Source organism: Neophocaena asiaeorientalis, unplaced genomic scaffold (assembly GCF_003031525.2).
Source record: "Neophocaena asiaeorientalis asiaeorientalis breed wild unplaced genomic scaffold, Neophocaena_asiaeorientalis_V1.1 scaffold7, whole genome shotgun sequence".
NCBI lineage: Eukaryota > Metazoa > Chordata > Mammalia > Artiodactyla > Phocoenidae > Neophocaena > Neophocaena asiaeorientalis.
The window spans coordinates 4,231,716-4,247,746 of NW_020185337.1; positions in this window are offsets into that span (position 1 = coordinate 4,231,716).

A 16,031-nucleotide genomic window follows, 5' to 3' on the forward strand; every position below is an offset into this window, starting at 1 on the left:
AACAGCCTTCTTGCGCGAAACAGAGGGAGGAGAGTAAAGAAAGGAGACGCGAGAGGTAACTGGCCAGACGAGAGACTTGTGAGGTTTTGAGCAGAGCAGGGATAGGACCCGACTTCCCTTTAACGGGGTAATGCAGACCGCTGTTAAGAAGGTGTAGGCAGAGCTGCTGTGTACAGTCGTTGAGGTGATATCCTGTGTGAGGACATTCAGGCTCAACTCTGTTGGCCACGCTATGAACCCTGGCATGACATTGCGTCTGCCTGAAGAAAGGGGCACGTTTTTCCGATTCTCACGAAGGTGCCGTATAAGCCAGCAGCGGCTGCTTGGGGCCTGGGGGCGGGGGAAGGAGAATGGAGAACAGTGGACCAGGACAGTTACCAGGCTATTGACATCATCCAGAGCAGAGATGGTGAAGGCTAGAACCAGGGGGTAGCCAGGGAAGTGTTGAAAAGTGGTTCCATTCTGAACATGTTGAAAGTAAAGAAGATGTCACCTCAGATCGGACATGGATACATTAGTTCTTTATTGCTGCTATAGAAAAGCACCACAAACTTCGTGGCTTCAAAAGACATAAACTTCCTCTCTTACAGTTCTGGAGGTCAGAAGTCTGAAATCAGTTCCACTGGGCTAAAGTCAAGGTGTTGGCAAGGCTGAAACCTCTGGAGGCTGAGGGGAGAATCTGCCCCTTGCCTTTTTCAGCTTCTAAAAGCTGCCTGGAGCTCCTTCCCTCTGTCTTCAAAGCCCACCACATCACTGCTTGTTCCTATCAGCACATCACCTCCTTCTCCTCCTGGGTCCTCTTATAAGGACTGTTGTGATTGCATTGGTCATCCGGGGAACCCAGAATAATCTCCCCATCTCAAGATTCTTAATTTAGTCACATCTACATAGTCCCTTTTGCCATAAAATGTTCTGGGGATGAGTGCACGGGCATAGCTGGGATGCCAATATTTAACCTACCACACAGAGTGTGTGTCCTGAACAACTGAAGGACGGCATTGCCACTGCAGGGCAGCCAGTTTGTAGAGTGTGCCTGGGGAGGACAGAACTGGGGTTCAGTAAAGACACATTAATTCTGAAGCGCATCTATTAAATGTTTGGGATGCTCTTTTGGTGTATCAACTTGGCTAGACTGCAGCCTCCAGTTACTCTATCAAGCATTTGTCTAAGTGTTATTGTGAAGGTACTTTGTAGATGTGAGTCAAGTCCATAGATGATAGGTTTTCATAAAGGGGATTATTCTGGGTGGGCCTGATCCCATCGGTTGAAAAGAGAACAGAGCTGAGGCCTCCCTGATGAAGAAATTCCACCTTTGTCCTGCCGCTTCAGCCCATGTAGGAGAGCCCCAGCCTGCCTTTCCTGGCAGTCCACCCTGTGGTTTGAAGACTTCTCTAGCCAGCTCCCACAATCACATAAGCCAATTCTTTTCAATAGACCTCTTAATATCTATCTCCTACTGGTTCTGTTTCTGTGGTTGAAACCTGACTGACACAATGTCCATGTGGCGATGTTGAGGAGAAAATGGATATATGAGTCTGGAATCGGGAGACAAGGTTTGGGTTGGATATCCATTATTTTAGCATAATAATGTAGAACCAAGCTATGCCATCTGTGGTGAATCATATTGGCAAAGGAGACGTGTGTGTAGGAGCTTCATTTAGAAAAGGGTAAGAATCCAGGGCAAAACATTTTGTTGGCTTTGGCCACAAGGATAAAAATGGTTTCCTGGCTTCTGGCTTTTTCCAGCAAAGTAAGGCATGAGACGAAGGTGAAAGGCTAGAGTGACAAGGGTGGGAAAGGAAGGACGGAAGGAGACCAAGCGGGGGAGAATTCCAGTTGTCTATACGAAGAAGCCTGTATGTGGACCAAAAGGAGATCCAGTGGGAAGAGTAAGGAAATGTTTTCTATTTCCTCTAAACTCAGACTATGTGCACCATTAGCTCTAAGAAAGGTTAAATTATTTCTGGTAAGCACCGAAACCTGTGTTCATCTCCATGTCATGAAACATATTGGTGGGTTGTACTTAAATTTGATTCTCGGGAGTAGAGTCTGGGCAAGGGAAAACGGAGGTTTGAACTATGGAGCGAGGGAAGAGAATGGTTGCAGTAGACTCGGAGATGGAAACAGCTGAAATAGACAACTAATTGAATGTGGATACCAAGCAGAGAGAATCCAAGTCTTGTTCTTTCCAGCCCTCGGGAGCAAAGGGACACAGAACCAAACAGTGTTCTGTATCTAGGGATACAGAGCATCCAAGGAGAGAGGTCCTGGACCTAAGCTTCAGGAGAGTTGGTTGCTATGGAGAAAAATCCTTTGATACCAGAAAGAGTTGGGCCAGGTGGGACATGGCAGGTAGGAACTTAGAAGGACAAAAGAAGCATCTAAGAGCTACCATATGATCCAGCAATCCCACTTCTGGGCATATATCCAGAGAAAACTCTAATTCGAAAAGATACATCCACCCCAATGTTTGTTACAACACTATTTATAATAGCCAAGACATGGAAGCAACCTAAGTGTCCATCAACAGGTGAATGGATAAAGATGTGTATATATATGATAGAATACTACTCACCTATAAAAAAGAATGAAATAATGCTATTTGCAGCAACATGGATGGACCTAGAGATTATCACACTAAGTGAAGTAAGTCAGATAAGAAATATCGTACGATATCACTTATATGTGAGATCTAAAACAATGATACAAATGAACTTACTTATAAAACAGAAACAGACTCACAGACATAGGAGACAAATTCATGGTTACCAAAGGGGAAAGAGAGTGAGAGGGATAAATTAGGAGTTTGGGATTAACAGATACACACTACTATATATAAAATAGGTAAACAACAAGGTCCTACTGTATAGCACAGGGAACAGTATTCAATATCTTATAATAACCTATAATGGAAAAGAATCTGAAAAAGAATATATATATATATATATATATACTGAAATTATATATATATAACTGAATCACTTTGCTGTACACCTGAAACTAACAAAACATTGTAAATCAACTATACTTGAATTAGAAAAGAAAAAAAGAAACATCTAAGGGCCAGGATTTAAAGTAAACTGAGTGGGACAGCACACAGGTAAGGCAGAGCAGAGGGGAAACTGGGTGTGTGCTGGTGGCTGGTAGAGTTAGCAGAGCTCCACTGGCTGTGCAGCAATCATGGGCTGAACTGCGCCCTGCACGTGGGGCTGTCTGCCGGGCAAGGGCAAACTTGATCTGCCAGGTTCACGTGTGTGAGCCACGGGAAACAGGCTGCCAGGAAGGGGACAATGAGTTTGGTTTTACATGCATCCTATTTGAGGGCACCCACATGGTATCTGGCAGGGAGACAGAAATCTGGAAGACTCAAGATCAAGGTTAGGGATCTTCTCAGCATCCCAACTTCCACATGGCAATGGATAAACTTTTCACGACAATTTTATTGAATATATACAATTTCCACAGCATCAATAACAAATAAAAGCCTTATGTAACTAGTGTCATCTAATAGAAAAAGCAGGAACCTGAGAGGCAGAAAACCTAGATCATCATCCAGACTCTCATGAAGAAGCTGTGGGAACTTGATCTTGACATTTCTATTTGAGGCCGAAGTTTCCCCATTCATCATCTCTTCCACAGAAGGTTGTAGTCAGGATCAAACAAAAGAAGGTAAAAGTTAGAAAATGAAGTGCAAAAGTAAAGGGTGATTATTGTTACTATTTTTCTGTCTGGTTTGCCCCATTATGTCAGGGGGGAAGAAAACACATTGTATAAACAAAACAAAACAGAAAACAAGGCAAGTTATATGGGATTGAATTTTCAAATTAGGTCCCTAACTGAATAATTGCTCTAAGACCCCACTTGGCGAACACTGTTTAGAAAATAAAATCCCAGGTTTGTCACAGTGGTTGCAACTCCATGCAGTCCATCGTCCTTTTTTTATTTTAACTTTTCCCCCAGTTGGTGGGTGGGCTAACTAAACAGAGACCTTTTACATGCTACTTTGCTATTTTCTAAACAGAGCTGCTATGCATGCTCTCTGGTTTATATACAATGTATTGTTGTTTTTGAAAGCAAAGCACCCTTATAAATACCGTATTTCAAAAGATGAAGCTTTGCAGGAGATAATTATATAAGTTATTTTACATTTACATGAAATCTTCTAGTATTGCTCATTTGTGTTTCCATATGTTTTTAAAATAGCTATGCTTAGGCTCTAAACTTGTAATAAAGTCCCTAACAGATGTATTTCTTTTTCTCTTATGGATGAAAAGTTTGTGAAAATGGAAGAATCTTCTTTGTGTGCATTACATACACCTTAAGACCTTATTGTTTTAGAAAGTTTCAATGAATTCACAGAGCAGAAAAAGAAAATGACATGATTTATATGGAATAAGTAAGACAACTCTCCTATTTAGATCATAAAACAATAAAGATTCATTTGCTCCCTGAGACCTACATTTCTTTTTTTTTTTTTTTGCGGTACGCGGGCCTCTCACTGCTGTGGCCTCTCCCGTTGTGGAGCACAGGCTCTTGACGCTCAGGCTCAGCGGCCACGGCTCACGGGCCCAGCCGCTCCGCGGCATGTGGGATCCTCCCGGACCGGGGCATGAACCCGTGTCCCCTGCATCACCAGGCGGACTCTCAACCACTGCGCCACCAGGGAAGCCCCAGACCTACATTTCTTAAGATGAGAATTTTATTACTTGTTTATTGCCATTATGGACCACAAATAGAGGAGAAAGGAGATGGTAACATTCAGAGATCATAATCCCTCTTAAAATTCTGTAGTCTGCGACCAAACCAATAAGAACAATTGTTTCATGCAAAAACAAATTCGTTCTTTCCAAGACCATTAAATCTTGCTCATGTATAGGTATAGTATTGGCCTTATTATAAGACAGTTTAGAACTACTTTCCCTAAAAATCCTGATATGGTTCACAGTTTTGCCAAGATTCAAAGGTGTCTCATAGGAAAGGTTAAAGTGCTGGAATCCTAGAACCGGAAAGAATGTGGTTCAGAAAGCAACCGAATCTGGAAAGTTCTGCTTGAAGCTGAAAACCTTTGGAAAGAAAGTTGGTTCAGCTCTGCGAAAAAAAAAAAAATGTTTTTAATAAGCGGTTAAGGTTTAGATTATACACTAATTGGAAAGGGTTTCATTTTTACAGTATAAATCATTTTTCTTTTCCCATAGCAATATGAATATTAAAGCAACTTTATTCCATGACACTCTGATGTCCTGGAGTTTGAATTCAAATTCACAAATTAAACACGTGATACAGAAAGAGACCTGGCTTGACGGTGTTGCCAGCATAAATGCATGTGCTTACAACAAAGCAACACTCAGATGAGATGCTATCAAAACACAAAAGGGAAGAGTCTTGGTCTGCACTTAGAGAAATGAAATGTCCAGCGTATGACCAAAATTCTACCATATTCTGAACGCACTTGAAGTGCCATGTCTATTTCTTGATGCCACCTTTAGAGAGAAATTCAGAAAAACTTAAATATATCTAGAAAGAAACGCTGTAAATCAGTGGAAAGAGTTCTGTATTTGATGGAGGTAAAGTTCATTATGGTCCTACCTCGGCTGCTCAGAATCTGTACCTTAGGAGAAAATCATTTAATCTGTCTGGGTCTCACTTTACACAGGACATCCATAAAACAAATGGGTGGACTTGATGAATCATTTATAAGGATTTTGTTCAGTTTTAAAATTCCAACATTTTTGGCAGGACATTTTGCAGTAATAATTAAGGTTTGTCTTTCCAGCATTCTTGTTTTTGCCTCCCCTATGGAGCTATAGTTTTCATTATTTAGGACAAGGGTAGAGACAGTAAACAATGAAGTCATTTAAATTTTTATTGTTGTTTTTAAACTCATGTTAGCCACAATAATCCTGAAACCCAAGTCATTTGATTTCAAATGTGAAGTTATTTGACAGAGGGTTCCAAAAGCAGTTTTTAAAATAGGAGAGCCAAATTTTAAACTGTGTCTATGTAAATAATGTGGAATGATTTAAGAGCCAGTTCTTTAGCAAAAAGAGATAAAATCAACTCTCTGGGAAGGAGAAATAAGAGGGGATGTGACTAGTCACCTTAATGGTGATGAATTCCTGAACAGGAGCCCAGTGCTCGTCTCCTCAGGCAAGTGCCAGGAGTGGGGAGGAAGAATAAAAACCTCAAATTATTTTGAGGGTATCCCAGACCACAGTGAACCATTGAATCACTTCCCAAGGAAGTTGCAAGCCTCATAGAGGTACCCAACATTCATCACGGCATCTGAGCTGTAGAGTAGAAATAGTAGAATGAGCTGTCTAGGCAAGATGCCTGAAGGCAGCCTCACAGGATGCCATAACCCCTAGAAAGATGGAAACGAGGAACTATATTCCCAAGAGGAACACAGAAGTGGCTAAGAGAGGGACAGAAGAGTAGACATCTTTCCCAGACAGGAAGAAGAGGATAAAAAATGACCTGTTATTGGAAAAGAGATTAAAGGGAAATATGTTCATTCTGATTTGGATGCAGTGGAGCTAGGTGTACTCAACCAAAGACAAGGAAGAGGACTGTGCATCTGGAATTCAGTGACAATGGACCAGATGTTTCTTATTTCAAGATAATAAGAATCATAAGGATTGTGCCCCCAAATTTATAATCTAAGTGCTGTGGGCTGAACTGTGTCTTTCCCAAAATTCATGTATTGAAGTCCTGGTCCACAATGTTATGGAATTTGGAGATGGAGCCTTTGGGAGGTTATTACATTTAGATGAGGTCATTAGGGTGGGGCCCTCATGATAGGATTAGTGATCACATATGAAGAGAGAGCAGAGAGCATAGTCTCTCTCTCCCCACGATTTAAGGACACAGGGCTTTCAGCAAGCCAGAAAGAGAACCTGAGCCCAGAACTTGACCATGCTGGCACCTTGATCTCAAACTTCTATGCTCCAGAAATGTCTGTTGCTTAAACCACTCAGTCCATCGTATTTTGTTATAGTGGCCTCAACAGAATAAGACACCAAGCCAAGATACTTTTGAGTGTGAAAAAGGGACATTAAAATTAATTGGAAATATATTTTTGAGATATTTATTCATTGAACAACAAATTGGCTATATCATTTATATTGGTTGATGAATAAAATAGTTCTTTGTAAAAATTATTTTGAAAAGAAAAGAAAAGAAATGAAATTGAGCTATTTGTAATGAGATGGATAGACCTAGAGTCTGTCATACAGAGTGAAGTAAGTCAGAAAGAAAAAAACAAATACCGTATGCTAACACATATATATGGAATTTAAGGGAAAAAAATGTCATGAAGAACCTAGGGGTAAGACAGGAATAAAGACGCAGACCTACTGGAGAACGGACTTGAGGATATGGGGAGGGGGAAGGGTGAGTTTTGACAGGGCGAGAGAGAGTCATGGACATATACACACTAACAAACGTAGTAAGGTAGATAGCTGGGGGGAAGCAGCCGCAAGGCACAGGGATATTAGCTCGGTGCTTTGTGACAGCCTGGAGGGGTGGGATGGGGAGAGTGGGAGGGAGGGAGACGCAAGAGGGAAGACATATGGGATCATATGTATATCTGATTCACTTTGTTATAAAGCAGAAACTAACACACCATTATAAAGCAATTATACCCCAATAAAGATGTTTAAAAAAAAAAAAAAAAATAAAATTATTTCTAAAAAAATAAAATGTACCCTTTTAGATTAAAGCAAAATAAAAAAGTTATTTATATTGATTAAATATTTAAAATTAGTGCAAGCTATATCTTTCTCTAATACTGATTCACTAATATTTTTTGGAGAATGTATTATTATTTCTATAAGGTCTTAGCCTTTTTATTTTTTCAAAAATTGCCTGCAATCTTCAGTTACATTTTATATGAGTATATTTCAAAAGGATACATATTTACTTTTCTCTTTAGACTATATAGCATTTTACTTGAGAAAATATTAAGGGGTACTGAGTTACCTAGTAAGTTCAGAGAAAATTCTACTAACAGGAGGATATTCTCAATTCTAATTTTTATGAAATGGTAGCTCTATTAGCTCCAATATTTTTATAGGTACTGTCTTTTGGCCTCAGTTTAGAGTTTCTCTTTTCTACAAATATTTTATAAGGCAAAACTCGGAAAATAAGTTCTCTATTCATAATTCTTTTTAGTGTTTTGCCAAATAGATGCTGCAGAATCATCTTTTTGAAGCAAAATGAGGTCTTTTCAATTTCATTCCATTCCAGGAAAAAATATAATCCAATTAAAAAAATGAAATTTGATCAAAAGATTTTTTTCTAGAAGTCATTTCAAAAGCGTTTACAGAATTTTAAAATTAAATCTTGTACATGGTTTGAGGTCTCATCATTTAATTTGTTTATCTCCCTGCTTTTGTAGGGATAAATTTGCCTTTGTTTGTAGTTATTGCAAAACCTGATTTCTTGCTTCCAAATCACTGGATATTTTGATACAAGATTTCCCACCATTTTTTTAAATGCAGAGTTATTAAAGAAAATATGCAATGCCATAATAGAGCTAGTAGGTTGATTTGCAAAGTAGTTCTCTGAAAGGCTGAAACATTTCTAAAATTTGATTGAAGATATATAGGGGGGGTACTTAACATAAGCTTCGTCAAAAAATTTTTGTAGTACCGTTACTTTACTCTGGTGTTTATAAATTTTGACATCTACAGTGTCTATTTCAAATGATAGGCTCTTGTAGTTTGTTGGATGAAATTATTATAACCTATTTGTCTACCACAGCCAAGTCTACGAATATTTTTCACTCTAAGTTTCTTAATTTAGTAAGACCATTATTTTATCCCTGACTTGCTGGGCTCTGCCAAATTTGTATCCATAGAAATACTGCAGGACAAATCATTGTCCATTCACTGTTGGACCTTTTAACTGAACATACAATTCATTAATCTTCAAAGACTGACCTCCCTAAAGCGTTACTTTATTACGTGAATTTGATTAAAGAAATCCAATCAATAATAGCAACAACTGTTTTCTACATGAAGCATGTGATTAAACTTTTACAAAAAGGCATCCTTTAACTTTAAGATTATTATTATTTTTGCCAATAAAACCAACATATTACAGCTATCCCTTCACTCTCCATGGGTATGCACGAAACTTTTGGATCCAAAAATGAATGAAATCAGTTTAGAAGGAAAGTTATTTGATCTCCATGAAATCTCATGTTTCAGAGTGACACATAAACACACTTTCTGCAGATGCACCTGTGAAAGTGATATATTTTGACACCATTTTCTAAAATTAATCAATTACTTAAGTAGGTGCTGCTATCTTCAGAGTATTTGTTTCTTCCAGCTTTTATGTGATTGGTGATATCTCTACATCCTCTGTGAAGTTAAAACTATTTTGTCCAATTTCCATGTTTGCCATCTTGAGACATGGAAATTTAGTATCTAATAATAATTTATAATCTAATTATACATTAAGCATGCATTAGCATATTGGTGCTAAAAGGGATTATTGCAAAAGAAAGTGTTTACTGAATGTGCCAGTTTTCACGGAATTTTATTTTCAGCTTCAAATCCACCCTTCTAGATTCTGCTTTGTGATGCTGAAGCTGAATTCTGTAAATTGAAATTTTGACAGTTGGTTCTTTGTCAGGCTCTTTTAACAGGGGGACTAAGAGGAAGACTACCAATTTGGAGATTAAAGAAGCAAATTGATCTTTTCCATTTATTTGCTGTGGGCTTCCTGTGTGATTTGGGGGGAAGGGCTTTTTGAGGTATAACGTGACCTACAAAATTGTAGGATATTTAAACTGTATATCATGATGATTTGATATACATTGTGAAAGGATTTCCCCCAACTGGTTAATTAACACATCAATCACCTCACATATTAATATACTTAGTTAACTATTTATTTATTTTGTGAGAACATTTAAGTTCTACTCTCTTAGAAAATTTCTATTACATAATACAGTGTTTTACATTAGATCCTCAAACCTCGTTCATCTTATAGCTGAGAGTTTGTTACCTGTACGCTTTTGATGTCTGTGTACATTCTTCCACCAAGGCATCTTCACCCCATGTAGAGCAGGGCCCTCCTACAGCCACAGGTGAATCTAGTTTTTCCAACATTTTCAGAACCATATTCATTTCTCAGCCCTAAGGGTAGCAGCTTCGTCTTTTAGGTGCTATTTCCATGATACTTAATGTTCCTTTTGCCTATTTAGTTACTTTAAGGTTCTCTTTTTACCTATTCAATGACTCATTTAACATCCTTATACCTAGTCACAGATTCTTTATGTTAAATTCTCTCTGTTCAAATAATTGGTGTGGTTTTTGTCTCTTTACTGCACCCTGACTGGTATAATCATTACTATGAGGCGTAGACTCTGGGAGCAGGCCCTTGAAGCTGGGATTTGGTAAATGGTCTGGCTGTGTTTTTGGACTTGAATGAAGTGTTGAGCCCTTGCCAATGTGAAATGAGATGATATGAATTCATTACATGCAGTGGCATCACAATTAATCAAATTAATTGACCTGTGGTTAGTTATAATAATATTCCTACTAAAGTAAATATCTGGGGGGAAAATAACTGCCTTACTTGACCATTATGGCAATTAATGATGACTCTAAGATCCCTGGCATGCCATGGAGTCTTCTGATTGCAGACGAGCACTTGTAAAAAGAGCTCAGATCTTTACCTGAAAATTAAAACCCTCACCTCAAAATTTAAAAAAAAAAAAGAGTTTTTCTGAAGCCCTGAAAGCTCTATTTTTATAGCAAATATCTCTTACTTTTTATAGCAACGTGGCCAACGCATCTGGAAAATTAAACCCAACGTTTAATTGTGTGGCTTGCAGAATTACAATGTCAGTTGAATTCACAGCTTTTCCAAATGTATCGTGTGAAAGTTAAGGTATTGATTGGGTGGAAGTGGGACCCTGAAACTGGGAATAAGAACTTCTGATTGGACTCAGGTGAAGCTGAGAAATTGGGGCCCCTGAGTCACACTGAGCCTTTCTTGTCATGAATGAGAAGAATACCCTTCTCTATGTTTGAAAAGCCTGTAATGACTTCACCTGGAGAATCTGTCATGCAAGGAGAAGTTTAATCTCCTTAAGACCCATCCAGACATCTCCTGGCCTCTGTGCTCATGTTTATAGTCAGATCTCACTGTGCTCCTGGGAAGAAATGACAAATTTTGACCTAGGAGGAAATAGCTTATATTCCAAGAAAGCTGGAAGATTTATATTGACATAAACCTAGGGAATATAGTCAGCCCTCCATATTCGCAGGGTCTGCATCCATGTTTTCAACCAACCACAGGTCGAAAATATTCAGAAAAAAAATTCCAGAAAGTTCCAAAAAGCAAAAATTGAATGTGCCACTTGCTAGCAACTATTTACATAGCATTTACATGGTTTAGGCATCATAAGTAATCTAGAGATGATTTAAGGTGTACAGGAGGATGTGTGTAGGTTATGTGCAAACACTATGTCCGTTTATATAAAGGACTTGAGCACCCACGGATTTTGGTATCTGGGGGGTCCTGGAACCAATCCCCAACAAACACTGAGCAATGAGTGCATGTATGGGAATAAATTCTCAGGGTGTTGGACCAAGCAGGACAGAATATAACACTACGTTAGGCCAAGTTTATTGATACAGGTTTACTTACCAATGATTCCAGATTGAACGCATCAGCTCTTTCTGGAAGATTTGTACAACATTAACTAAGCTGGAGCAACATTTTTCAGAATTCCTTTCCATGAATAGATCCAGGTTAGTGTGGGCCACAAGAAGCATGTTACTTGAGATTTGTAAAGTGGGTGTGGAGTAGCAGCCATGTTCTCTTCATGCTGGGAAACTTGTACAGATCCCTGGGTGCTATGGAAGGCCCTTCACACTGTCCCTGATCTGCTGGGTCCTTCTGCTGGCACTAGGGCAGCAGCCTGACCACAGCTCCTCTCCCTTCATCTTTTCCTTCAGCTTCTCTGAATTCTGGGCCAGGTGCCATAACAAAGGGTGCCCACTTTTTCTGCAGGCCACACATCAAATTTGGAAGGTTGGAAGTGGTGAGAGACTGTATTACTTTTGTATTGTTGCATTCATAAATTGCTGCAAAAAAAAAAAAAGGGGGGGGGCGCTTCCCTGGTGGCGCAGTGGTTGAGAGTCCGCCTGCCGATGCAGGGGACGCGGGTTCGTGCCCCGGTCTGGGAAGATCCCACATGCCACGGAGTGGCTGGGCCCGTGAGCCATGACCGCTGGGCCTGCGTGTCCGGAGCCTGTGCTCTGCAACGGGAGAGGCCACAACAGTGAGAGGCCCGCGTACTGCAAAAAAAAAAAAAATTGCTGCAAACTTAGTGACTTAAAATAACACAATGTATGAACTTACAGTTCTGTAAGTCAGATATCTGACATAGTGTTGGCTGGATCACATTCCTTTCTGAAGGCTCTAGAGAGAATCCATTTCTTTACTCATTCAGTTTGTGGACGTAGTTCATTCCTAGCTGTTGTAGCATGGAGGTCCTCATTTTTTTGCAGCTGCCAGGTGAGAGTCATTCCCAGGTTCTAAAGGCTGCTCTCATCCCTCAACTTTTGGGCCCCATCCTCCATCTTCAAAGCTTAAAACAGGGGGTCAGGTTGCTTTCACACCTCATCCCTCCTGCCTTTCTCCCATTCCGACCTCCTATCTTTTTTTTTTTTGCAGTACGCGGGCCTCTCACTGCTGCGGCCTCTCCCACTGCGGAGCACAGGCTCCGGACGCGCAGGCTCAGCGGCCACAGCCCACGGGCTCAGCCGCTCCGTGGCACGTGGGATCCTCCCGGACCAGGGCACGAACCCGTGTCCCCCGCATCGGCAGGCAGACTCCCAACCACTGCGCCACCAGGGAAGCCCCCGACCTCCTATCTTAATATCAACTGACTAACAACATTAATTCCATCTACAAACTCAGTTGTCTTTTGTCATGTAATGTCACATAGTCACAGGTTCAGGGTGTTAGGATGTGCAATCTTTGGGGTGCCATTTTTATGCCCATTTTATGCCCATGGAAACCATCAACAAGTTCTAGCTCATTCTTACAGATTCAATTTTTTCTGCACTGCCTTGCTTCAGCATTAACCTTTGCTTTCCACTTCCTGCCCTACTGACCTCAGGCCCAGCACGAGATACAGAAACAACATTCACATATAAACTGTTTAATTAGCTACCACAAGTGCATGAGGTCAAGGTTCTATAATAAATCTCATATTCTATAGCATCTGTACTGGTTCTGTTTCTCTTACTGAAGCCTGCCCGTTACACTAATGCATATGGAAATGACTCTAGCCATTTATCTGGCTAGTTGACAAAACATTAGACTCAGAAGTGGCCTATGCAACAACTTCCCTGGCATAACATAGACAAAAGAATTCAAAGGCTTATGGAGATAAAAATTTTGGAGTGGATTCATTATAGGCAATCTGTACTCCCACTTCTCAATTCCATCCTATGAGAGGGCCCACCGGCTGCCCCTTTCCCCAAACTTGGAGAAATAAACTAGTGAGGGAAGCAACAGTATGTCTGAAGATATCTCTGGTGTCAGTCCTCTGTTGCCTAAATGTGATGGTAGGGGATGCTGCCATTGAGATGAGTGCCCTGATTTCAATCCTGGGGTAGCAGAGGTCAAGAGCTCTTAAAAGCCAAGGAAAAAGTGGATATATTCACAATAAAGGGCAGCAGGGGTATAGTGTAATCAAATGTTTTGACCTTCAGGAATTTTTGGGAGGAGCTCATTTGTCACCATTCCCCTAGGAATGGGATGGATGTGTAGCTTTCTAAAAATATTTCTTTGTGTATATAACAAGGAAGAGGCTTCAGATCTAGTAACCAAAATCTGACTTGAGTCATTGTAATTTAGAAGTGTGGTCTCTTACCCAGTTTCTAGACCTAAGCCAGCCCGAAGACCCAGAGCTTTCTCTTTGATGGGACAGATCCTTATTCTTGAGGAAAGAACCTTCAATACTGCCACAAATGTATGCTGTAAGCATCTTCCAAGGAAAGTGTAGCTATTTACTAGAATGATTGTAAAAGAAATATATATATACATAAATCTGTATCTATACCTATCTATTTATTTATTATTTATTTATCTTGTTGATTACTATACACCAACTCTGAAATAATGATAATTTCTTAAAACCCCAAACTGAACTCTGGTCCATTAGTAACAATGCGGGTTTATGGTAGTCAAATAACTAATGAAGTTCTAGCCCAGGTGTGAATCACATTAGGCTCAGTAGGTCCTCAAAACCACTCTGTGGTTACTTCCCCAGTTTCTGGATTTGTCATTGGAATAGATATACTTACCATTGGCAGAATTTCCGTATTAGCTCTCTGACCTAAGAAGGGTCAAATGTACCCTTGAACTTCCCCTCCCTACCAGAACAGTAAATAAAAAACAATGATCACATCCCTTGGGGAAATGTAAAGATTAGTACTGCCATCTAAGACTCAAAAGATGCAATGTAGTGACGTCCATCGTAACCTCATTTTACTTGCTTATCCGTTCTAGGAAGAAGCCGGATGAATCTTAGATAACGTCTGTGGATTATTGTAAACTTAATTAGGTAGTAACCTCAGTTGCAATTATGCCGCAGGTCTACTGTCTTTACTGGAGTAAATCAGTACAGTCTCTGGAGCCTGCTATGAAGCTGTTTCTTAGGAAATACCCTTTTCTCCATATCCGTGTGCGAGAACCTCAAGAGACAGTTTTTCGTTTCTTTTTTTTTTTTTTTTAACTGGAATTACCAACAGGGCCTTCCCGGTCTTACCCCTCAGGGTTCTATCAACTCTACCATAATGTAGTCTATAGGGATCTTGACCACCTTTGCCTGCCACACAGCATCCCAAGGGCCCAGTACAGTGATGACATTCTTCTGATTGCATATGATGAGATGCAAGTGAAAAGCACTTTATATGCCTTTGTAAGACGTATGCAATGCAGAGCATGGGAATCAACTCCAAGAAAATTGAGCAGCTCTCAACCTCAGTGAAGTCTGTGGGAGTCTAGGAGTCTGGACCACTTTGAGACATCCTCTTCAAGGTGAAAACAACTTGCTGTACTTGTGCATCTACCCCTAAAAATGAGGCACTGTATTTGGTTGGAATTTTTTACAAAAATTTTAGTCTATATATACTATATTTAAGTGTGCTATTTTGATGAAGTAATCCATAATATTGACAGTGGAGAGCAGAGCAAGAGAAACTGCTACAGCAAGTCCAGACTGAAGTGTGAGCTGCTCTCCCGCCTGGGCCTTTTATTTCAGCGCTTCCAAAATCTGGAATGTGTGAGGAGTATCAGAGGCAAAGAAGGATGCAGGATGGAGCCTCCTGCAAGCACGAAGATGAATATCACATCACGAACATTTGAGTTAGGGAGCAAATCCAAGCTTTGTTTATGTGTAACTCTTTTTGCAGCTCTGGGCTTATAATGAGGACCTTGTGAGTCTGTACACAGAATCACGAAACATCAAGCAACACTGTGGCCCGAGCTTCTCATTATGAACTGAGTGTTTTTTGACCAGTATCAGCTGAGAAGAGCCTCCCCCTCAGAGATTTGAGTGTCAGGTCTATGGGGGCCTCTCCTCTAAGTTTCTAAGTTTTTATAATTCCAGTCACTTCCCTTTGTTCCTTCAACCTTGGGGAAGATAACTACTTTCTGAAGTGGCTATCTCAGTGTTCTCTTACAGGGTGTTTGTTTTTGTTTGTTTTACTCTTTTTGTAACCTAGTTAGCAATCTATATCTATTTAAAAATTCTTTATATTAAAATACCTCTGTAGATAACTGGTGCTATATCTGTCTCTTGACTGACACTTCAGAGAATATGTTGCAAAATTATCTTTAGATTTGCAACGTACAGTGAATAGCAAAACCACCATTAGAAAGCACATTCAGAGCACTGTCACTATGTATTCTATGTCAATAACTCTCAGCCTCTACTTTCTGCACCTGTTTCATGATATCTAATGTCTATTTTTCACATTTTCCATTCCAATCCCAGT